The sequence below is a fragment of the Phaethon aethereus genome (assembly GCF_964289735.1).
Source record: "Phaethon aethereus genome assembly, chromosome: 1".
NCBI lineage: Eukaryota > Metazoa > Chordata > Aves > Phaethontiformes > Phaethontidae > Phaethon > Phaethon aethereus.
Window position 1 is genome coordinate 125,554,936 of NC_138575.1, and position 17,797 is coordinate 125,572,732.

Sequence of the window (17,797 nt, forward strand, 5' to 3'; positions counted from 1 at the left end):
TCCTTTGTCGAATTTTTACTTGGTGCTGGCTGGGAAACCCCAGGAAATACCCAGCTCCAGGCTGGCTGCCCGGCCGGCGGGGAAGCCACAGCACGGGCAGCGCTGGGACGTTTCCCCCGAGATAAGCAATGCTGCTGAGGACCGGAAAATATTGAACTCCACCTTCTTGCCTTACCCAAGGCAACGGGGTTCTGTGCAGTGGGGTCAGCCCTGGGAGTTTCCCATTTGGGTTATTTCTCCCTCCGGACATTCTTCTCGTTTACTTCTGCTTTGCTGGTGTCTCCCCTTCTTGCTCTGGTGGCCTCGCTGGAGACTTGCACCAAAGGCACTGATGAGGTGGGCGGCAAGCTAGGGCCAGAGGTGTTTGGTCCTTGTTCGTGCTTGGGGTTGGTGCTTTTTGGGGAGTAATCTGTTAAAGGGAGAGCCCAGATGCCCACTGGAAGCCCGACCCAGCTCCTAGTTTGCAGGATCACAGGAGCAGAATGGAAATTGTCTTAAAAACTGCTCCCAGGGGCCAAGCTCACTCCATGAATCAAAGAGTTTGAAGCTGACTCCTCCCTTCGTTTCTGCGCTAAATAACGAAACTATAGATGAGACCCATCGCTTGTGCATTAATATGAACAAGGTGTCAGGGAGTGTTAAATGCGGGCAGCTGCTGTTCCCGGGCTCTGCGGGACTGCTGGTAAACATTCAGCATCATTTCTTCAGTTCGTACAGGAAAAAGGCACACATGGCTACTTTAAACTGGTACAGAGGCAAGCTAACTGAAAAAATACTGTCATATCTATTTAAAATTGTTTGCAGAACATCATATTTTCATTTCAGTATAGGTCCAATGTTGGTAGGAGAGGGCTTGGCACTATTACTCAAGACAGAAAAGTTGAATGCTACAGTCATGAAGATGTATATTAGGTCTTTACTTGATGTGCTTGTTCCCCATTGCATTTCTTCTAGGAGGAGGGGCAGGAGCAGAAAGTGACTGGAATCCAACAAGTTTCACCTTGTGAGCTTGTAGTGTTGTCAGGGGGGAAAAAAATCCCCAAACAGATCTGAAGAAGATGAAGTTCTCTTTCAGCACTGCGTCTAGATGGCCACGCGCTCTTCCCACCTACATCAGTCTTGCTAGTTCTGCATTTCGCTGGTTTAGTGTGCTTTGCATGGGTTTACTCCAACTGCAGAGTGAAGAGATTGTATTTTCCTGCAAGTTAAGTGTCGTGGATCATTAGCAGCAATGCTGCCTTCTACCCTTGGGGGTGAAGGCAGAGCATCGCTTATTTCTGGTTTACCAGCCCTGAAGCAAACCTTGCCCACAGCACGTGCACATTTTGCTCCAGCAGCCCGACGTGACTGTAGACGGTTGCTCTCTTGAGCCAGGTATGAACCACAATTCTGCCACTAAATAGATTTTCCTTTTGTTGTCACATTAATTTGCAACTCATTAATAGTGACAGCAGTGAGGTACTGCACTGATGCAGATTTGCATATTCATGATCAACTTATTATTAAACAAATAAGACTTCCCTAGCTTAGGAAGCACCCAGAGTAATGCTACATTGTGCATCATATCAGCCTGGTTGTTTTATTTTCTCTTTAATATGTTAATAGATGCAAGGGGTGCTCTTGTTTTAAGTAAATGTGCATCTATAAAATAACATGTAATTTAAAACATCAGAATCGTTTAAATAGTAATCTGTTAACAAACCTGTCAATAATTGAGTAGGAATACCTATTTAACGTGCAAATCAATTAATCAATTCTAACTGCTGGCTTTGTCGCCTGAGGATCGTAACGCAGGCAGTACCAGCAAGGCACGACCGAGTCACTGGACCGGCGAGGTGAGCGAGGGGCAGACAGCTGATCCTGTGATTTGTGGTTCATTACAGTCAAACTGTTCGGTTTTCATAGTTGCTCCTGTTTCTTTCCCCCACCCGGAGGAGCGTGTGGGAGAGAAAGCGAAGACTGTGCCCGGCGTGGTACCCGCTGTTGCCCTCTTGTCTTATGCGCAGCTCTCCGGCAGGGCTGGGGAGAGGTGGCCACGGCGGCTTGGCAGGGCCCCCCGCTCACCCGTATCTCTGCCGGCAGGCGCTCCCTGCGGGTACCGCCTCGACACCAGCTACGGCTCAGCCCCGAGGAAGAGGAGGGCAGCGCTCCGGTCCCCGGTGGTGTCACCGCGGCCCCGCAGCGAGGATGCTGGGGCTGGTGGGGGCCGTGAGGGGTGGCCCTGCGCACTCTCCTCGGCGTAGTGGGGAAAGTGCATCCCTGTGCCGAAGAATCCGGGGGAAAAGCCCCGGCAGTTCAACAGCCACTCAAAATCTGCAGGCAGGAGGAACAGGAGATGCAGGGCACGGGGCCATCGTGCGGGCAGGTATTTTGGTTTCCTTGCTGGTAATGGTGAGAGGTCCTTTCCCCACAAAGTAGCATGATTTTTTCTATCAGGCTATACAAGGCTAGCTGGTATGCATATCAAAACCCTTTTCAGCTCCTTGCTACATCCATATTTTTCATTGCTTTCTGGCTCTTTTAACAATTTGTAGGCTACTGGGCATAATCACACGTGTGGGGACCGGTTGGTTATTGCAGAGTTCCCCATAGTCCTCAAGTTATTTTTTTTCCTGGCTTGAGTTTCCAGAGGCTTTTGACAGCATTGCCTAACCATGAGGCCAAATGCGGTTCTTACTCCATCCTGCTCTTTCCTTATGAGTCAGAAGCCACCCCTTTTGAACCGCTGGCCTGTGCTCCCTAGGCTCAGGAGCTCCTGTTCCTGGCTAATTGCAAAAAGCCTATGGCCCTGAAGAGACACAGCTAAAACTGAGGATGGTGAAACGCAGCCTTAAGTCACCCCAAAGACCATATCCCTGCAGATACAGAGCAGGATGAGGCTGCTTTCAAAACCTGTATACAGCAACCTCCCAGTGCCCTTCTCCAACAAAGGATAATTTCATTCTCTGATGTGGGATCTGTCCTTACCCTCATCTTCCTCTCCCCAGTCCTTCCCTGGCAAAATGAGGGGTGCCAGCGGGGGCTGTAGCCTGATTTCTTCTGCTCCGTGGCCGCAGCCGTTGGCACGCAGTGAGGATGTAGAGGGTTAGGCAACACATGTGGTGGACACTTGTGATGTCAGAGACAGTGTTTAGTATTTGTAGCTGTCAAAATTTCAAGGAAAAGGCTCCCTAATGAAAACCCTTTTCCAATATGCCATAAAACTCCTGTTTAAGTAAAGCCTATGTGAAGGCAAGTCCTGACAGGCCTCCTGAAATGAAAAGGGCAGATTATTTAACAGCTGATCAACACTAATAACCCTTGGCAAATACAGTATGCAAATTTAGCGCTGGAGCCAACATGCACTGAAGGGACTCTTCTCTCACAGCCTGACCTGGCTGCTCTCAAACCGCCGCTGTAAATCACGGAGCCCAGCGCCGGGAGCGGGGAGACCTGGGCTGCGACTGCCACGTGTTAGGTCAGTGGTCCGCGGGTGCTTGCTGAGGAGAAGTTCCTCCACCACCACAGGAATCTAATGGGCGGTTGGTGTCCGACCGCTCGGTGGGGCCAGGCTTGGGCTCCCTTGCTGAGATGCTGAAACTGGGAGGATAAAGCACCGCGAGAACCGAAACAAATAGTTTGAAGCTGGATATCTTATCTCCCCTCTCTGTGTCATCTTAGGGGAAACATCACTTTTAAGTATCTTTGTGATACATCAGTCTGCACAAAAATTCCTTTCTGAATTGGGCCAACCCATGGGCAGACTTAAGCTGGGCTCTGCTCTGGCTTTCCATGCAGAGGAAATGCATGGGATGGGAGCGGACGCAGACTGAGGAGTTCATCCTTTTGCCCCTTAGCTCCACGTCACAAGGGTGGCTTTGTAGCTGCCCGGCTGCCCTGGCTGACTCAGCTTCCCCACCCCAGGGACCCTACCTGCAGCTACCCGCTGGCTGCTGCCGGCACCTGGGGATTCGGGGCTGCAGGGCCAGCTCTGCAGGGCAGCGATTGCCACAGCTGCCCGATAGAGCGGGGCCCGTCTCCGGGATCACTGCTGCTAGATGGGGTGGTCCCAGCTGGGACCCCCATGAGCTGGTTTGCACTCACTAGCTCAGCAGAAGCCAGACCCAGGAGACCCTTGGGGTGTGGGGGTACAGGGTGGGAGAGCACCCCAGCCCCCTGCAAGGGGAAGAGGCAGCGCTGCCTGGCCACGGGAGCAGGGCAAGGGGTCAGGGACGGGTATCGAAGTGTTGCCCTTTTGGTGGCAGTGTGGCGTTACCTTGGCTCAGAAAGAAGGTTGATCTCCTGCCGCCAGAGCCTGGATGCTCAGCCCATCCACCAGCTCCCCACGCAGCTGTTAACAATCTAGTGACCAAAAGTGCCTGGTCTCCAAGGGGTTACCTTGCCTGAAATGGCTGTCATGTCCGCAGAGCCAGCGTGCCTTTGATTACCACAGTTTTCAAAAGGCTCAGGAGTGAGGTTGATTAGCAAAGTCAACAGAGAGATGCAAACAGCGCACAGCAAAAAAGTGCCTTGTTAGTGTGGGAGTCAATGCCCTGGGTAGCGGCAGGCGGGCGAGGGTAGCTCTCGCTGTCGGGAGACTTTAGAGAAGGGAGGGTGTGTTATTCTGGAGAAACCAGTGGCTCACACCAGCTCATGGCTCTGCGGACACAAAGCAGTGTCTCTGTCTTCAAGGTTATTTAACAGTAAACAAGAGCTGTCAGGAGGAAAGCAACCCACCGCTGCCCGAGCGCGCGGGCTCTTTCGCGAGTGCGGCAGGAGCCGCGGCAGGGGCAGCGCAGGCTGGAGAAATCCAGAAAGCCCCTTCCCGGGCTTATTTCTACGGCTACATACCATCCCGGAAACGCAGCCTTGTGCTCAGCCCATGTTTGACTTGCCAGGGCTTCAAACATCCGGCTAACTTTCTAACAACTTTATAGTCTTTCCCGCTCAGTGTTTGCCTTAACTTCACCTGTAGTAACTCCTGGTGTTTGGCGGGGCCCCCGGCGTTGCTTTGGAAGCAGAGCAAGGTGAGCTAGCCCCGTCCCTCACCCAGCCGGCACTGGAGGAGGAGAGCAGGTCTGCTCAGTGGCTGGTGCCGAGTCGCAGCAAAACAGCCCCAAGGACGTTCGCGCACACGCACCCCTCTTCTGCTGCTGGCGGCTCCCGAGCGCAGAGGAATGCAGTATCCCAGGCAGTCTGTGAAGGCGTAAGGCATTTTTTAAAAATACACAACAGAGACTTCTGCAGGGCTCAGTCTTTTTGTAAAGTAAATTTATTTGACAGGTTTATTTCTTTATCAGGTATTTGTCTAACCCTGTGACACCGAGAGAGCTGATTTCCTGGTACAAATGTTAAAATGTAAACTCCCAGTGATGTGTACTGTCACAGCCAGTGTCCAAAATATCCTCACCCCAGCTTCACCTAAGTGTCCTGGAGTGACAGCAGGGGACCCCAGAGATGCTGGGTAACCTACACAGTGATCACACTGGGCCACCATGATGTACAAGCGCCAGGAAAAGAGATGGCCCCAGTAAGAGGACAGGAGACAGGCTTCTGGCTGGTCCTGGCTGGTGGATTCAGGGGTTAAAACCAAGCCTTTTGCAAGTGGTGCCTCCATCTGACAGGATGGGGAGATTAGAAACACCTTAAGCGCCTGAAGGTTTTGCAGCACCGCTGACTGATCAAATAAAAATACATGAATCATAAATCAATGTAATTTAAAGCAGATTTATTTAGAAATTGAGATCGGGCACTAAGGGGCTTATTCAGATCACTCTAGCTTGCCATTAGCTGCCTCCCCCCGACAGTGCGTACTCTCTCCGGTTAGGTGAGGTGTGTGTGCAGATGTGCTGCCTGCTGTTTAAATCAGGCCTGGGCAGGGGTCTGGGGGCTGGGACAGGGTGACTGGGGGGGTACTCAGGGTGAGGGAGGGAGTCATCTGCCTGCTCCCCCGGGGGTGCTGCCTGACGCTGGCCACCAACAGCTGACAGCCAGACAGGCGGAGCAGGCGTGTGGTGCGGCTGCAGCACGGCGTGAGGTCTCAACGCAGCCCAGCGTGTCAGAGAGCACAATCCCAGCAGCGATGGACAGGCTGGGGAGTCCCCTTGTGCGCTCGGACGCTGGCTTACCAGGGAGCCTTTGCCGTGCTCCTGCCATCGCCTGCCGTCTCCCCTCCTCTGCGTGCAGCAGCCCCAAGCATCCGATGCGGGGAGATGCTGCAGTTCTGTGCAGCGCGTGCGGGTGCGTGCGGGTGGGCGTGCAGGGGAGTGTGGGCTGCTTGTCCCTGGCCCCAGCTGTGCAGGACATCCTGTTACCTGACCTGGCGCAGGAGCCAGGAGGGGGAAGGTCGGCTCCCTCTTCCTATCAGGCCTGCAGTCACCCTGCAAACACATTAGTTTTCCAAAAAAGGCACCCAAGGGCTTGAACAGCAATACCACGGTGGCATTTATTAATTTTTTTAGCATAGCTCTCCCTCTCCCACTCACTGTGATTTGCATACCTGTTAATCCTCTCCCTCCCGCAATAATTCTGTGAAGTGTAGGGAAATTATGTCTGAGCAATAACTCCTTGACTCCAAAGCTGTGGAAGACCCCGTGTGCCAACATGCTCGGAAGAGAGACATCCAGCAAGTGGAAGCAGGAGGTTTAACCTCCTAAGAGCTGGTTAACCTCTACAAGACCCAAGAAAAGCCAGCCATCTTGAGTATGTGAAACCCGGCCCTGCCACTCGTGGATGGCTCTGCCCCAGGGAACCCCCTTGCCCCTGGCAAAACTTTTCCTCTAGAGCCCTGACGATGCTGCTGTTCCCTACCAGCAGTGTCTTCCCTGCAGCAAAGCAGCTTCCTGGGGGAGAGGTGAAATGAAATGGAGGTTTCATTGCTGCCCCCAGCCCTGCCTGGGGATCCGGGGACTGCACATGCTGGGATTGAGCATCTGTCCTGGTTTTGGCTGGGATGGAGTTGTTTTTTCTTCCCAATAGCTGGTATCCCACAGCGGGGCTGTGCTGCGGGGCTAGCTCTGACCCCACAGGCTTCGGATGGCTTCTGATGAGCTCTGCCAGTTTTAGCCAGCAAGAAGCTACAGATAGATGTGACCCTAGCAGTTTAATTCATCACTTTTCTTACTTCTGTCTTTATACTCTTCCCCCTGACTTCTTATTTCCTTTGGGTCTGTGGATGAATGACATCTCTTCCAGTAAAAATCCTAAAGATGAGCCAGTCAGGTCTGGGGAGAGAAAGAGAGCAAATCCTTCCAGAAATCCCTGGAAAAGTCCAGCCAGATTTTCCTGTCCTCCCGCCTCCTCTGTGGCCGAGAGGGGACGGGGCAAGTGGGCAGGGGAAGAAGGACAATGGGGTGATGAGTAGGTGGTGGAGAGATCTAGGGAGCTTGCTGCTATTATTCGGGGCCAATGGCATGGGTGAACAACAGAGGGAAGCACAGGAGAAGGGCAGGAAACCAAGCTTCGCGAGGAAACGTTTATCACATGGTGATAAGCCCCCAAACAGCAAGCATCTCTCAGTGGGAGAGCGACTAAAACCCCAGCAAGCCGCAGCCCCATTAAAATTGTGCGATACTCCAGCTCTGCTGGAAAAATAAATAATTTTACGGTCTGAAAGCTGCATTTTTGAGGGCTCTGGCATCAGCACAGCATCCTTCTGTGCCACGCGTGCCTTTCCTTGCTCCCTGCCCTGGGACAGCTGCACAGACAGCACGCAGTGGTGAGGGAGGCGAGAGGAGAGAGGTGACGCTTATCATCGTATCTGTCCCGTGACCCTGAGATACAGCCCCTGTTGCTTTTTGCCAAACACAGGCAGTGGCTGCTGGATGGGGCATCAGGGGCATCAGGACAGCAAACCTGGCGCATGAGCCAGGGTGAAGAAAGACTACACCACCGCCTCGTACACCCACGACCGACGGGGAGCATCCCCAGGCTCTCTAGGGACAGGCGCCGAGCTCAGAGGCTCAGGGCACGGGCGGGGGGAGCCGGCAGGGCGGGCAAGGTGCACCGGGAGCAGGCAGGCGAGCGCAGGCAGGCTGCGCGCTCGTCCTCACGCCGTGCACAGCCTCCAAGGGCGCTGGGGCAGCCGTTTGCCAGGCACATCGGTGGCTGTCGGGCAGGGCTTGCTTCATCAGGCACTGACAGCGAGGTCTAGGAGGTTCCTCTTTCTGGACTATATTAAGGCGCGCACAACGGTTTGAGGGTGGGGGTGAGAGGACAGCAAGAAGTTGTGAAAGGGCAGCACGCCGGAGCCCGTGAGTAACTAAGGCCTTTTGGCAGTGTTTCAGAAAATGGGGTGGTCCAGTTAGGGAGTTCAGGAAATTGTCTGAGCTAGATTAAACATTTTCTAAAACCTTCTGGGTGCTTGAGAGCTGACTTGAAAGTTGGCAAAGTTAAATAAAACAAAAGTTAACACATTCCCCTCAATTTATTTTGTTACAGAGCTAGTATAAAGTCAGCCTATTTTTCATTAGTTTCAACATCCCCTTCCCTCTAAAGGCAGGAGTATCTGCACAGTAAAATCCCGGGACGCTTGCACAGCCATGCAGGAAGCCGTATGTGACACATAAGAGCTTTAGTACACATTTCAAAAGCCATAAAACACATAACTTTTAGGCATAAAACTGAATCTCTCTCTAGTTGAAGCCTGGGTGTAGAAGAACTCTGTGGGTCTGCTGCTCACTGGAGTCTTCCTTCAGCCCCAAATCCAGGGAGTGCCCAGTGGCAGGCAGCCTGCCCTGGCCCTGCTGCTTGCTCTCCAGTAGCTGCATGCCGTTCCGTAGGAGACAGGGCTGTCAACAGCTCGGGCAAGAGAAGCATCAGATTCACATCAGACCTGCGCAACAGTACCGATGGAAACAACAGTGGGGTTTCTCTCTGGAGAGGATGGGGGGATGCTGAAATGCCTGAAGTGCCTGAGCAAAGCAAGAGCTCCTCTACGCTCACAACCACCGTGGGTAGCCTGTGAGAGGGCTGACATCAGGCTACGTGTCTCCCCTTCCCTTCGGAGAGCAAGTGGTGTACAAGCTGCCTGGAGCAAAGGTTTTCCACTGCTCATGTAGGCTCCATGCGGCTGGGAGCTGTAGAGCAAACCCATACCCCGCACCTATCTATCTTCCTGGTAGAAACAGAGCCCTTGATACAAAAAACCTGCCAGCCTGGGAAATTACTTGCTCCCGCTTCTTGGGAAAAGTTTCTACTGGTATAATCTGAGTCAGTATCAGGTACAGAGCAGATGTTGGCAGCTTCCCTGCTCCATGTAAATAAGGAAATAGGGAACCCATTTAATCACAGAATCATAGAATACTTTGGGTTGGAAGGGACCCTTAAAGGTCACCTACTCCAACACCCCTGCAATGAGCAACTCAGAGCAGGTTGCTCAGAGCCCCGTCCAACCTGATCCTGAATGTTTCCAGGGATGGGGCATCTATGACCTCTCTGGGCAACCTGTGCCAGTGTTTCACCACCCTCATCGTGAAAAATTTCTTCCTTATATCTAGTCTAAATCTCCCCTCATTTAGTTTTAAACTTTTACCCCTTATCCTATCGCTGCAGGCCCCTATTTAGACAAACAGTCCCACATAAATCTTAGCCCGACATTTCTTGCCTGCGTCCGATTCTGTATGATCTCTGCAAAGGGTAAATTGAACTCTTGCTTCATTGATGGAGCCCAGTGCTATTAGTTATACCTGTCTTTACAGCACAGCTGCTTTGGGTGAGAAAAGAAAAGCAGTATGGCCCCAGGAGAGAGAGAGAAATCAGAACATAAATGTAGGTATCAACACAGAAAAATGCAGAGAGCGGTAGTAGCCCAGGGTATGTTGGAGTAGAAAACAAACTCTTATCACAGTAAGAGCAGAGGAAGCCATCCCACTGAAGGGAGGAGACAAGGAGGATAGCTGACATCCTGCAGAGAGGGAATGTAAGGTCTGGGGGAGGGAGAGCACAACCCCAAAGGCATGGCGTTGGGAAAGGATGCAGCTCTTAAAGACACAGCTTCACCCACCACCTCTGCTGACCCGCAGCCAGAGCCAGCCAGCTGAGCGAGCAGCTCCTGGGCAGCGAGAGAGGTTGAGGGCAGGTGGATGACATGGGTGTTTTTAAACGGTGTGGTTTACAGGCTCCTTGCCATCCACCGAGTCCCAGGAAGAAGTGAGAGTCTGAACACCCAGCTGGAATCTGGTCGGATGAAAATGAATTATTAAAAGAAGTGGAGATTTATTGCCTTTAAAAAATGTATTAACAGGACAAGGACAACTTTCTGCTGGAGCAATGTCGAGAGGCAGGGGTAAGAAAGAGTTTTGCCTTTGAAGGCGGTTGGATCCAGGGAGAAGCTGTCTCTGACCAGGCAGGAGTCAATAGCACACCAGCTTCCACTCAGTTCCCAGTCCCCTTGGGCACATGCCTAGCATCCAAAGGACCAAGCAGAAACTCTAAGGACACTTCCCCTTTCCGCGTTAAAACCTCAAGAGTGATGGGAATTTTGGCTAAGCCCTTTGAAAGCCAGGGAAGCCTGTTTGCTCTGCTTTTGGAAGGAGCAACTGCCAATCCTCCCCTAGGCACTGGGTTTCTGAGATCTCACTTTTTTATAGCCAGGAATCAAGAAGTGTGCTCTGACCTCTAGCAGAGGAAGAGTGATGCTATGGGTATGAGGAAAAGAGGAATGATCCAAGGGAGGATTCCCAGCAGTGAGTCAGAGGGGGAAGAGATTGAGGTGGAACTGGTAAAAATAGTTTGGAGAACAGGGACAAGTCCTAAAAGAAAACAGTCTTTGTGCAAAGAGGATGAAATAAAATCAGAAAGGGCTGGAGCAGGACTACAGAGAAAGAGCTGAAACTGAAGACCAGGAAGTAAGGCAGAAGGGGAACACAAAGAGAGGATCATTGTGTTTTATGAAATGTTTTAACACCAGGGCTTATTGGAGGGATCACTATTTCTAGCAATCTCTGAGTGTTGTCTGCACTGGCAGGCGGGGGTGAAGACACTTTCCCTCCTGGCCGTATTATGATGCCGGAAATAAGCATAATTTTTCTCTGGAAAAGCTGCCAATGACATTCTTCATGCCAGAATGGGGATACTTGAGGAAGAAAAGCTAAAGGAAAGCTGGGTCCCCATGTGCAGATACACACAGCACACGTAGACCCCTACCCTCTCACAGCTTACTTATGGCTGAGTAGAAGATGGAAAATTACCAGTGTAACCTTCAGAAAGCTGATTGCAAGAATGTTTTCCCATTAACGCTGCTAGCGGGACTGTGATTGCATTGTTTAAGATAGCCACAATCGGCCGACAAGCAAAGTGAAGTGTACGTGCACTCTATGTAAAAACATTTTGCTTCACTTGCTGCCTGAAATGTGGGTCTTGCTAAGAGAGGTGTTGAAGACAGCCCAGTGGTTTGGGAACTTGCCCTGTCTGATGACCAAAATTCACCTGTCAGTGTTCAATTGCCCGACGTGAGGCTGACCAGGCAAGGATGCATGCAGTGCTTGCTCGCAGATGGAGTGGTGACCCTGTGTCACAAGCATGGCCAGAAGTGTAGGTCCAGAACCAAACCACTACTCAAGAGCATTTGTGTACATCTCTCCATCTCAGACTCTCAGACTGATTACAGACAAGGTACATGGCAGCACAAAGAAGATGTATTTCCTAAAATGTAACCACTTTGTCCACTCCGATACTAGTCACACTCCGGTAAGTATTCTCTGGTGGGTCCACCTCGTGTTGGAGATGCTAGGGAGTAAAAAAACCTACTTGCACCCCTACCCTGTGAAATACCACAAGACAGCAACTACTCTGAGAATTTGGATTCCTCCCTTCAGTGCCCAGACCTATGACAATGAATGTAGCCATTTGTCTTGTCACTTCCCCCTCTTTCTCAGGCGATCTGTCACACGAGCACATTACAATTACAGTGAAAGGGACTGAACGCAGCATGCTTTTGGACTTCCCAGAGATTCATCCCTGCTCCTCACCTGCTGTCCATCTCTGATTGCCCACTTCTGTACAGGAAGGGAGAGAGAGGACCCTGCTCTGCTTATGTCTTGCATTTTCTTTTGAACTGTTATTTTTCCTGCTTGTGGTTGAACGTCCTTGCACGCACGTAACATTTCATTCACGTGTGTAACAGTGATGCTGGCCCCACCATTCTCAATGCAACAGAAGCAATTTGCTCATGTTGATTTACTGTAATGGCTGCTGTCTTTTCTCAACCCAGACATGAACCTTTGCTCGTTTTTACTGAAACATACTACAGCTCAGAGCTGTGACCCAGTCCAGAGGAAGGCATCTTGGAGTTCTGACAAAAGCTGCAAGGGAAGTCCCCCTGTGATCCCCGGGGCTGTGGTTTACAAACCAGATGGTAACTTTTGTGTATGGATGGCCTTTAACCACACTAAGAAGACACATATTTGCAGAAGACCCAGCCTGCTGATAGAGACTCTGTATTTGCAAACAGACAAGCTCGTCAAGAAAAAAAACAAAGTTCTGCTTTAAAGTGTGTTTCACTGGAAACAATACCAAAACCAAGTCCAGCCATTATATTCAAAACCCAAGTAAACTCTCTCCCCACTACCCATATCTTGAAAATCCCGTTATCTCTGGAACAAAAGCTGACAGGGACCAAGCTCTTTGTCAGAGCTGTCCTCTTAGCTCTTAAGTCACACACTATCTGCATCAGGGTGCTTTGGAGGTAGGGGAATACCGCTGTTCTGTACTGGCAAAGAGCTTCTACTGTGAATGCAGATGTAGCAGTAAGGCTGGCTAGATAAAACTACAAAACCAGCCCTGCCAAACAGCAAAACAAATAGCTTCAGCAGCCAGCCAGCTGACTGTGACTGGTTAGCTTGATGTGAACATGCCTGCACAAGGCAGGATCACACTAACTCTCTCACAGCTGGCATGGCTGTGGTGGTAAACACACTTGGTGCAGAGCTATCATCTACCTTATAATATCGTGTGTTATACTATCTCTTGCAATGGTGCGTACAAATACATACCTGTAAAGTAAGTTAAAATAACAAATTCTGTGGTGATTACTGGACACTTGGTGTGAGAAGAGAAAATGGGATTTCACCACATTTAAAAAAACAGGATAAGACACTAACTCATCGATATTCTTATTATGCTAGTTAACCTACCTCAGACAGGTACACAACAAGGCCAAGCAATTGTGGAGCACGGTTGAGCTGAGAAAGGAAAAAAGTCAAAAAAAGAAAAAGTTCTCTAAAGGAAAGTTCAGATACATTTCAAAGCACTACAGCTCTAAAAACACCAAAGGAGTTTTATCAAACTTCCCAGAAAAACTTTCCTCAGAGAGGAAATAGGGCAAGTGTGATTTCAAAGGGAAAGATTTTTTTGTCTTGGGGCGCAGAGATGGTGACTGAAAAGAATCCAATCATGAGCTTCCTGAGTGTGCATTTGTCCTGAGCTGTACGTAGCACGGCTACTGTCGGGCTGTAATTAAGATGAGAATATGCACTAGGTTCACTGACTAAAGTTCTGGATTAATCTTGGATATGGTTGAGACCCTAGATTCACCCAAAGCATCTGAGTTACCACAAAGCACTGATTCACCAACCCTTAAAAAAAGTGCAGCCTTTTTTTTTTATTTTTTATTTTTTAATTCACCCACTAATTAACAGCAGGTAGTGAATAGGAAAGTGTTTATCCTCCCCCCCTCAGCTCACTACCCTGCTGTGTTATGACAGATGGAATGTTAATTAACATGACCTGGCAGATAATATTTAATTCAAGACAGAGTATCACGGAAACATCTGACTGCCTCAGGGCTGGTCACCTACCAGGTACACCCTAAAAAACCTGTCCCATGTGCCTTCCTAGGGGCACTGATGGCTTTTAGTTGAGGTAATCCAGAAACAGACTCACGGCTGTGCCTGCACTAGGTTTTCCAGCCCCTTTTGCCCTTGCTGCTGCTCTCCGCGGGCCAGGGTGCGGGCTAGTTGCCTGGCATCAGTTGCTGCTGCCCCCCGGCCCCTCCAAGCCGGGCGGGCCTGGCTGCTGGCTTGTCCAGGCCGTGCATCCGCCCGAGGGCTCTGGAGGGGCTGGAGCCGCAGGCTGAGGGGAAGGGCCTCCTCAGGGAGGAGAGGTTTGCAGAGCTGCCGCAAGACAGTCAGTCCCCGCTCAACAGCCAGGTGCCTCGAGGCGGGGAGAGCTGTGTCCCTGCTCCACCGCCCGCGTGCCTGGCCTCCTTCTCTCCCTCCTCCCTTGCGCAGGCCCAGCACGCCTCCTCTCTCGCCAGGCGTTTCACTGAGCCAACACCGCTCTCTTGTCGGTGTGTCCATGCTTGCTCAGCGTGCCCAGTATATCCAGCATGCCCAGTGTGCCCAGCTGCAGTCAGCTCAGGGCTGGAGGCCAGGCCTCCAGCTGGCCTAGTGAGCTACTGGGGGACATGAGCCTGAGCATAGGCCCCGCCGCCCCAGGGCAGCCGCCATGACAGCCTGCCTGCTGCCCCTGCCCATGGCTGACCGGGCAGGGCGTGTGTTGCGAGTGGACAATGGGCCCACTGGGCGCTTGTGTGTGTGGCAGGGCCTGCAGCCATGATGGGAACTGGGTGAGGGACGGCGGCATAGGGGTCATGCTGTAGGCACGGGGCTGCATGGCTGGTTGGGACATACCTCCTCTGGGGCAGAGCCGATGCCATAGGCGTTGAGGTCGACAGGACAGAAATGCGTATTTTTGTGTACTCAGGTGACACTGCTGCGTGCAGCCCTGTTGCACTGACATTAGTGCCCCTCGGTGCTGCCTGTAACGCTGTGGGACCGTTTAGCTGTCCCCTGCACAGATCGTCCCTTTAAGACAGAGCCAGCATGTAAGGCCATCTCCTCAGACAGAAAGCACAGGGAGTATTTAAAGAGAAACCACACAGAGTATGACTTTACGCAGCCTCAGACTAGTGCCAATACATCCACGTGGTCGCAGAGCAAAACAATAAACAAACAAACATTCAGCAGAGGCTTTTTAAAGGTCTGCGTTGCCACAGAAGGACTTGAAAGGGAATGTGACTGAAAACCATCCATGAAGAAAAGCACCTGACGCCTCTATTCTCACTCAGTCGGCTCCAGCCAAGAGAAGGCAAGGAGGAAGCAAGCGCTGAATTACAAGTTACCGTATTATTTTTGTAGTAATTGCTGTATGGTTATAAACACAAGTAAAAGAAGAAACTTGTTCCCTAAGCCTGATGTGGGGACCAGGATGACAGCTGCTTGGAGACTGAGAGATGCTGAGCCTCTGTGCGTTCCCCACCCGCAGGGCGACGGGCCGGGCTCAGCGGGAGCTGTGAGTACACAGAGCTTTGCACATCGCGCAATTTTTCTACCAGAGTCAAAATGTGAGTGCTTCAAAGTGAGGTGCTGAGTCTGAGCAACTCAGCTGTGATTGTAAATTGAGGGTATTCCTTTAAAATAATGCTATTCATTTGCAGGTACAGGAGGATACTGACATGGTGAAGAAGATTTGCAAAGCTCCACCCGGCCCTGTAAGTAAAAGATTGGACTTTCTGTTATCTTTGAAAATATTAATTTAGCAGACGAGTAACCAGATGCTCTCTCTTAAGAGATTTGGGCCAGTGATTTCTAATAATTTTAACAAAAATAAGCAGTATCGTGCGCGCGTATGCACACATACATGCACACAAACACATGTCTTGAAATGTAGGCATCAAAAAACTTCTCCTTCCGCAATAAACTATATACTTTTATTGCCAGGACCAGCCTTTCTGACCACAGATATCTAAAAGACAGAGTGGTCTTTGGGTACTATTTAGTTCCAAAGGGACTATAAAAGGCAGATGGTCTCATTAGAAACAATTTATGCATATATATTTCTAGGAGTTGAACACTGCCAGAATAGGTTTAGCTCTTTCACCATACTGAGGAAAATATCACCACTTGCAAATGTTTCCAGTTTGCAAAATAATGACCTATCCAAAGTAGCTAAGCAACTAATTACTCAAATACTAGAAGGTTATATGCCAATATTATCACATTGTTGGTCTCCTGGGCAAACAACTTCACATTCCTCAAACTGCCATATAGTGTCATTATACTGTGCAGGAAAGTCCTTTCTTAATAGTAGAGCAGCAGCAGCCCCAATGCCCCTGTGCTTATGCCATCATTTCAACTATTATTTCCAATCTCCAAGTCAAATCACTTATTAATTAGAGAGGCAACTCTAGCAAACCTAATTACCCGCAGGCAGTTTCTTCCCAGATGTGAAGCCCTTCTTGGAGATGGACCATGATCCCAGTTGCTGAGGAATGTTTGTGATTTTTCTCTCCAACATATCAGCTTTTACACTCAACACTGGCAATACCTCTCCCAGGCCCTGCCTGTGATGTCTGCTGCATGCATTCCTCCCCCAAGCTCCAAATCCTAGAGAATTCAGCCCATACAGCCTCAGAATGTGTGGAGACAGCCATGTGCAGGCATGTGTACTTTTTAAGGCCTGTACTCAATGTCTTTGAACGTTTCTTGGGGGTAGAGCAGGCAGAGCACAAAGAAAGCAATGATGAATTGCTTAGAGAAGTAGGATCGGCTCAGGAAATTGCAAAAGACAGCAGCTCGGAGACTTGGTTTCTGAATTCACTTAAAACAAGTAAATACTTTTGATGATGGATTTTTCACCGAAAAGGTGGAGAGAAGCTCTGTTTTGGGAGGGAGAGTGCTTTTGTGGAAGATGTGAGAGGGACTATGTGGAACACGGGGTTTATGTGCCTTCATCCCTGCTTTTTAGGATGGTCTGAAGATAGCACGTGTAGCAACAAACATGAACAGTTCTCCCCTGTAGATTGGTCGCTAGAGGGGCCATCACACATGTTTAAGTGTGCACCACATGCAAAGACTCCTTTTGTGTGACTTGTGCATTTGATTGTATGGTGGTGTTGGAAGAGTGGATGTGGTGCCTATAGCTAGCCTGTAGTGTGTCTTGTGCTGTGTGCAGGGTGCCAAAGGAGAGAGCTTTTTGGCAAATATTGGGTCTGTCCTTCAGAATAGTTGAGGAACTAATGAGTACTTGGGTCTGTATGAAAGAGGTTGTATATGGGATATGGGGATGGAGAAAGAGAACAGGTAGGGGTATTAGGAAGATGTGCCTGTTTTCTTCAGATAACCTTCTCATGATATTGTGTCTTCAGGATGGCTGCATTCCAGTTCAGACACTCCCTTGGGAGATGGTCACTGGCACTAATTATGCCTATACAGAACAGAAGTGTCCTCAAGACATGAAACTATAGAAAAATATGTGTCAGCACGAGCAGCTGCAAATTATGTTCTAGCTTCCTGAAAACAGCCTTGCTTTTGCCAGGCAGTTGTATGATACCCATCCCCACAGCATCCAACAGCCTTGGTTTGTAATATATGTGTAGACCACCCCAGGACTGTAACAAAATGTTTTCCCATCACCTTCTCTCCCACGTACACTTCACATATTGTCATCTTCTGCTCATCCTGCTGCCATGGACCTGCAGCCTCCCTTGTAGAGAAGCTGAGGTTACCCCAAGGAGGCCATGTGCCTTCATTCTTCTTGCCTTGCCCTTAGAGACAGGATGATGCTATTCTACAGTCTGTGAACTCAAGCACAGAGGCTAGTGGCCATATTCTAGGATATTTACGCATCAGTGTCACATGGAAAATCTGCAGCAAGCAGGGGCTTGAATCCATACCTCTTAAATCCAATGTTAGGAGATTAATCATTTCCTTTCAGCCATCTGTCCAATAGCAAAATATTCCTGAATTTGTGTTGGATTTCTCTAGGATGAATTAACCACTAACATACTTTTACCTTACAGGTGACGTAAAAATAAAAA